At 46.4% G+C, this 7,591-nt stretch overlaps 1 protein-coding gene across 4 annotated transcripts in view; it reads right to left on the bottom strand.

Annotated features, from left to right (window-relative positions):
- Nucleotides 1-7,591, bottom strand: part of trpc5a (transient receptor potential cation channel, subfamily C, member 5a) — a 74,151-nt gene that overhangs the window by 25,994 nt on the left and 40,566 nt on the right. The gene's annotated exons all lie outside the window — the stretch shown is intronic.

The following is a 7,591-nucleotide window of genomic DNA, read 5'->3' as shown; positions in this document are numbered from 1 at the left end:
AATATGTCGTTTATTTAAATGTGCTCGTGTGGACGTAACCGAGGTTTCCGAATTAAAAATACTTGTTTACTGGAAATTCAGATTTTTAAAAAGTGGCGGGTCATCTTCCAGTCAGACCGGTCCGATAATGGAGTCGGTTTCCATCCCTGTTCACCTGCGTCGCAAACAGTCACACGCTGACTGCAGATGTTTCACCAGATGATGTCGTATCTTTAGGAACATTAAACGGACGGAAACGCAGCCGCTCCGGCGTCCTCTCGTCCTCCTGCTGTTCTCTTGTTTCTCTGCAGCAGCAAAAGAGGAAAGTGAATAATTTGGGCTGCTTTGGAAAGCCTCCAAGCTTTCTCTCTCTCTCTCTCTCTGTCAGCAGTGTCGGATGGATTAACACACACACACACACACACACACACACACACACACACACACACACACACACACACACACACACACACACACACACACACACACACACACACACACACACACACACACACACACACACGGGAGTAACACTCAGTGGTGCCAAGCAGCACGGCGAAGAAACATTGATTTATGCTTTGTTATTCCATAAAACTGTGCTCTGTTTCCGTCCATCTCTTCATCTCTCCGTATCGTCTCCCTCGTTTCTCCATTTCTCTTTCTCTTTCTTCTTTTACTCTCTTTGACTCTCTCTTCCCCCGTTTTCTACCTCCCTCTCCTTCCTCTCCCCACGCAGCTCCAAACTCGATCAACCAGGAGTTGATCAATTAACACCACGAACTGCAAATTTGTTCAACTTTCACAAAAAAAGAATCGTAATTTGGATTCTTCTGGTTCTTCATTGTTGATGAATAGAACTGGTTAGAATCTGAATGTTGGAGGGCCGAGATGAGAGGAGGAAGGAGCCCGGGTTGGTTTACAGTAATATCAGGCCAGGATCCAGTAGTGGTCAGGTTAGTAGTGTAACGGGACGGAGTTCTGATCGGACTAGAATCGGGCCGACGGGTTGGTTACAATCTGACTGGAATCGAACCAGGATGGGTGAGGATGTCGGGTCAGAATCAAATAGTGATCGGGCTAAAACTGGGCCGGGACCGGGACCGGATCTGGAGAGTAAAGGGGCCGGACTGGACTTGGATCAGGAGTAGGAACAAGCCAGGATTGGGTCAGGGTGATTCTAGTATCGGTCCAGGACTGAGCCAGGGAAACGCTAGTATCAGGCCGGGATGGCTTAGGATCAGATTAGAACTGGTCCAGGATCAGATTAGAACTGGTCCAGGATCAGATTAGAACTGGTCCAGGATCAGATTAGAACTGGTCCAGGATTGGTTCCATTTTATTTCTCCATCGTGTCCTTCATTATTTCACCGTAATCACGTGCATTGTGACCTCTGACTTTTGACCCTCTTTTTTTTTTCTTTTCCCTCCTCCTCCGTCTTGAGGGATTTTCTTCAGGTTTAGAAACAGCTGATCAGGACACCATTAGACCCCGGGGCGGTTTTACTGCAGCGCGTGCGTGTGTGTGTGTGTGTGTGTGTGTGTGTGTGTGTGTGTGTGTGTGTGTGTGTGTGTGTGTGTGTGTGTGTGTGTGTGTGTGTAGCGATGCGTGTAAGCATGCATGTGTTTACCTTGTCGCTGCTCTCTTGCCTCGGCGCTAATAAAGGCCAATGATCCATGCAGACTGAATTCCCACTTAAATGGCGGCCTTAATTATTGAAGGTGTCTGAAGTGGATGGCGGCGTTGAAGGCTCAGCGCATCATCTCAACATGAATAATACAGCGTTGCTCTAAACAGTTCTTCTCTGTTTCAGGACTCTTTTTTTTTAAACATAGAAACACAGCATCTAACAGAGATGAGACCTTTAAACAAACACGATCATACTTTTCTAATTTCTTCTTCAAAGAGAAGGAGATATTTTCTGTGAATGAAGTAGACCCACACAAAACAATAATAAAGCACGAAGAGCAACAACGTGGTGACGAGCAGCACTAACATCTGGTACTAAAGTACATTTCCTGAAAGAAATGTGGTGGAAAACTCCGAACAAGCCGATGTGAAAATATGAAGTCGTTCTTTTCCTACTATACACGACATACGTCCGTCACACAACACATAATGAACACGGGCGAACTGGTTCAGCAAGAAGGGACAAATATACTCCAACAACAAAAAACACAAACTTCAACCGAGTACAGAAACGTTGGATTTATTTGACTATCTCCTCACTAGAAGAAAAAGGTTTTATTTCCTCTCTGTATTCAACCCTCCTCTGTTCTGCTTCTTTTCTCTTATTCATCAGCAGCTACCCAGAATGCACTGCAGAGGTGTCGTGAAAGGTATCCGCCGCGTTCCTTCAACCCCTCTGCCTGCCAGCTGGATATAGTTCGTTACTTCCTGTGTCAAACAGCCAATCACAGAATTTATTTGGCGTTTAAAAGGGCCCTCAGCATGCTGGGTAACCCAGGTCATCAGTGTGTGTGTGTGTGTGTGTGTGTGTGTGTGTGTGTGTGTGTGTGTGTGTGTGTGTGTGTGTGTGTGTGTGTGTGTGTGTGTGTACCCATTAAACTGAACCCACTGAGTCAAAACCCAAAGTTACTTCGCTGCTACGTGACTTCACTTCAAAACTCAACTTTCTCCTCCTCCTCCTCCTCCTCCTCCCCCATATCTCTATGTATGACCACATCTACAGGGAAAGGACAGGGAAGGAGACATGAGAGGAGAAGAGACAGGAAAGACGAGGGAATATGAAAAGGTGGCGAGGAGAGGAAGGAAATGAGGAGAGAAGATTGAAGAGGAAGGAGAGGCCAAACAAAAACAAAAGGAGAGGAATCAACGGAGGAGGAAAGGAGAGAAGAAGAAAAACGTGAAGACGGATAGAAAACAGAGAAACAGGAAAACAAGAATGGAAGAGGAGACAAGATGAAGAAGAGTAGAGGCAACAAGACAGGAGAAGAGGAGAGAGGAGAGGAGACGAGGAAACAAGAAGAGAGGAGAGGACATGAGAGAAGGAGACATTACAAAGGAAATTAGGAAAATAGAGGAGACGAAATACAAGAAGAGGAAACGAGGGAAGCAACTTGAGTGAGGAGACGAGATAGATGAGAGGAGGATGACAGGAGGTTAAAAAGCCATGGTGGAGGGAGGAGAGAGGAGGGAGGAGAGAGGAGAGACAAGGGAGGAGGGAGGAGAGGAAAGAGGAGAGAGGAGAGACGAGGGAGGAGAGGAAAGAGGAGAGACGAGGGAGGAGAGGAAAGAGGAGATGAGGGAGGAGGGAGGAGAGTGTGTGTGAGGAGAGTGTGTGTGTGTGTGTGTGTGTGTGTGTGTGTGTGTGTGTGTGTGTGTGTGTGTGTGTGTGTGTGTGTGTGTGTGTGTGTGTGTGTGTGTGTGTGTGTGTGTGTGTGTGTGTCTAGCGACCCGTCAGAGACAGAGAGTATATTGAAGATGTAATTTGCATTGATCAAATTGGAGAATGCTGACGAGGACGAGCCTGTTCACACACACACACACACACACACACACACACACACACACACACACACACACACACACACACACACACACACAGTTCGGCCCATCTGGAAGACACACAGAGACCATCGGTCCTCCATAACACTGATCGTCTTTAAGAAGTTGAACGGTTAACGAAGCTGTGATTTACGAAGTGTACGGTCAGATTTCACCTGCTGACATCAGAGTGGAGCCTTTTGGCTCTATGGAGGACAATAATCTAGCTACGTCGTTACCAAGGCAACCCATGCAGACAGGATCGGTGATGTCTGGACCACAGACTGAATATAAAAGAGTTCGTAGCTTCAGGTCTGTAAAATGGTTCTGATCCAGAAGTGTCTTCAGCTGCAATACCAGCGAGTGCCACTAGAGGTCGGCTCCAAAAAGCCTCCGGCTCCATAGACTCCCATTCAACTTCTCTCATCAAATCCAAAGTGAATAAAATGTGTCCATCAGTTATCTCGGTGTTGTTAGCTAAAGTCACTCCTTCTTCTTAGTTTTCTGGAGGTCCATCTGAAAATAATCCCTCATTCATTAGAAAAGAAGATTCAAGAAGACCTGTTTTTGGGGGCGTGTCTGTTTGATTGACAGGCCTGTGGTGCATGAGGACACACGTGACCATGAGGACATATGCATGCAGAGACCGTCTCTTTTGCTGGAGGTCTCCATTTCACATCACACAGTGTTTCATATAATTGAGTGTAAAAAGCCGTCGGTGGGACGCTGCTGCAGCACTTAGCGACACCTCGACCTCCATCACGCAGAACGCACACGCCAACACACACCAACACACGCCAACACGCCAACACACGCCAACACGCTAAACACAACACGCCAACAAAAGCACGGCGCTGAAATAAAAAGGAGGTCAGTCGGAGCAACAAACCGACCGAGAGGAGACACAAAACAAAGGAATGAAAAGAGTGGAAACATAACGAAGGAGTCAGAGGGGGATGGAAGAGGAAGAGGAAGAGGAGGTGGAGGGATGAAGAAGTGCAGAGGAAGAGGAAGTGACAGGACGGAGGGGGGTGGGGGGGTACGTGGAGGGCTTATGTAAGTGTGCTGACGGCGTTCGGCAGCTGTCTCCTGAGACCGAACAAACGTCCGCGTGTTGTCTCGCACGAAAAGAAAATGCAGAAATGCACGCACACAGAAGAGGAAGCGTCTGGAGAGGCTAATGTGGCATCTGTTTGTTTGTCAACATCTGTCGTTGCCATGGCGCCCGGAGGGGGAGGTGTTCTGGCCTGCAGCCTTTTTCTAACCTCTGGTTTCATCTCCAATCTGAAGGAATAGATACCAAATCGTCTCTATATCTAAAAACTGCCTTTGATATACATTAAATATTTTACAACAATATGTACAATGAAACGAGGACGTACAAAACACATATTAATAAATAGAAACTTTCATTTGGACCTAATTTCAAATCATCTTGTTTAAAAATGAAAGTTGAAATGAGACACTTTGAGGTTTTCTTTCTTCCAAAAACGATAGAATGAGATTCTGAAAGAGAACAAAATAGTTTCAGGAAGTGTGTTTAAACAATCCTCCTTTCCTCCGTCCGTCCGTCCGTCCGTCCATCCGTCCGTCCGTCCGTCCTCGGTTTATTAACTCCTCCCTACGTTTTCCTCTTTTCACATCTTCATATCGAAGTTGTGAAAGTGAAACCAGAGTGGTTCTCGTCCGTCTCCGTCTCCGTCCTCTTTACCTATGACATGTTTCCCTTCAACGTCGCTCCACTTCTCCTTCGTCTCTCTCGTCTCTCTCGTCTCCTTCATCTCCTTCGTCTCTCTCTCTCTCCTTCATCTCCTTCGTCTCCCTCGTCTCTCTCGGACACGTAATTGAAAAAAAAAAAAGTGGGATTTCTGTTGACGTCCGTCTCCCTGCTGAACTCCATCTAGTCTCACACCTCCTGTCCTCTCCCGTCTCACAAACTCAGAGACACGTCTGACTCCCGCTGACAAGCTGTCTCTTCTCGCTCTCGTCTTTTTTCATCACGGTGATGTGTCCTCCGTCTCCGTCTCATCTTTCACTTCTCCCGCCTGCATCCGTCTGTCGGTTCGATGGCTCTTCGTTGGCTCGTGTTGCTGATAAATCCAGATCCACGTTTGAGCTTCTTTGATCGAGAGCATCTGCAGCCGAGAAGCTTTTAATGCCGCCAAGATTTACAAGTGATTTGAGCGAGTTGACAGAAGCTGCTCGATGTGCAACTGGAAGATTTCAATACAAGTTGTTGAATTTAAGGTGTTTAGATACAAAACATGTGTTTGTTCACGTAAAAGAAAGCTGATTCAGCCGGTTCGGGGTGGAGCTCAGCTATGTGAAGAAATGTTACTAAACATGAGGAGCTTTGGAGACGCACGTTTTAAACAGTCAAAGAAAACTTGGACATAGTTTTGGTTATTAAACTCTATTTCTTTCTGCCCGTTGACTGAATTGTTTCTGTAACAGTAAATGTTGACAGCTTTTTAATTGAAATTATATTTTTGATTCATGTATTTGACTAATTATTGGTATTTAAATACTTAACGGTGGATTATGTTTTACTGTATGTCCCATTTCTGTGCTGCTAACATGTTTATTGATGGTGAAACTCCAGACAATATGCAGACATAAAAAAATGACTACGCTGTAATAACAAAGAGACAATATTTGTATAATATTTACAACATGAAGACGTCGTCTGTTTTCTGAACGACGACTCGTCTGATCAGCAGATATTTGGTGACAGACATATTTCTTCTAACAGCTCTTTTTTGTCACTTTCTCTCATCGGCTCGTCCTCCCTGTCCTCTCCATTCCCTCTCCACCTCCTCGTCCTCCCTGTCCTCTCCATCTCCTCTCCACCTCCTCGTCCTCCCTGTCCTCTCCATTCCCTCTCCACCTCCTCGTCCTCCCTGTCCTCTCCATTCCCTCTCCACCTCCTCGTCCTCCCTGTCCTCTCCATCTCCTCTCCACCTCCTCGTCCTCCCTGTCCTCTCCATCTCCTCTTCACCTCCTCGTCCTCTCTGTCCTCTCCATCTCCTCTTCACCTCCTCGTCCTCCCTGTCCTCTCCACCACCTCTTGCTTCTCACACATTTCAGAGTTTCTTATGAGTCTCTGACAGCTCCCTCCTCCCTCTTCCCTCCTCCCTCCTCCCTCTTCCCTCCTCCCTCTTCCCTCTTCTCTCCCCCCCTCCATCCCCCCTCCAGCCTTCAAAGTTTCTCTCTCACTCCTCACATCTTCCCATCGCGCTCCTCGTTTCGTCCTCCCCCTCTTTCGGAATCTGAGTTCGAGCGCACGTCTTTTTTTGGTCTTTTTTCTTTTGTTTTTGTTCTCAGCTCTGAGTCTCTCCCGCCGTCTACCACGAGATGTTTTTAAAAATACGACTTTCTGTTCCTCCCGTATACGAGTCTCGCTCAAAGGACGTCTCTCTGCTCGAGCTGCAGCCAATTACACCTCCCAGCGAGGTGCAGTCGACGGCAGACGGCGGGAGACGACTGCTCGTCAGCTGCTCCGAATCACCGCGAGACGTCCGGCGGAAGAGGACGGAGGTTTAATGAGCGCGGCCGTCACAGGTGGAGAACTGAACTCATGACCGAACGCTGGGATCATAATGAGACAATTATTTTGACGAGCAATTTTTGTTTTGTTTCGCATGTTTAATTGCGCCCGGTTGTTCAGTCCACATGAACGCCATCAGAGCGTGTTCATGATGTTTTTATTCGACATAATGTTCACTATACCCTGGACATGTTAGAGATGACAGACTCTCCACAAACTGACTATAGTAAAGTTGCATAAAAGTTGCTTTAAAAAAAAAAAAAAGGGAAAAAAAACAACAGCTGAACGATCAATCGTCTTCGAGTGACTTTGAAAATGCCTATTTGAATACCAAATAAAAAAAAGAGTGCTGGTCAATAAGAAGTTGATGTTTTAGCTGCACGATGAACGATCTATTTAAAAAAAAAGTTCTCTATTTATATGCTAATTTCTTCAGACATGTCTGTGCTTTATGTATTAAAGCGTCTCCTCTGCCACGACTACACAAGGGCAAGTAAGCAGTTTTCATCCTCCTCTTCCTCTTCCTCACACACATCCCTCCTTCAACCTCCTTCTCCTTC

The sequence above is a fragment of the Brachyistius frenatus genome, unplaced genomic scaffold (assembly GCF_029030835.1).
Source record: "Brachyistius frenatus isolate BFR_SWC_R1_liver_20210118 unplaced genomic scaffold, ASM2903083v1 Contig_184, whole genome shotgun sequence".
In the NCBI taxonomy this organism is placed as follows: Eukaryota; Metazoa; Chordata; class Actinopteri; family Embiotocidae; genus Brachyistius; species Brachyistius frenatus.
The sequence above is the reverse complement of the archived record's forward strand: the minus strand, read 5'-3'. Positions and strand labels throughout refer to the sequence as shown.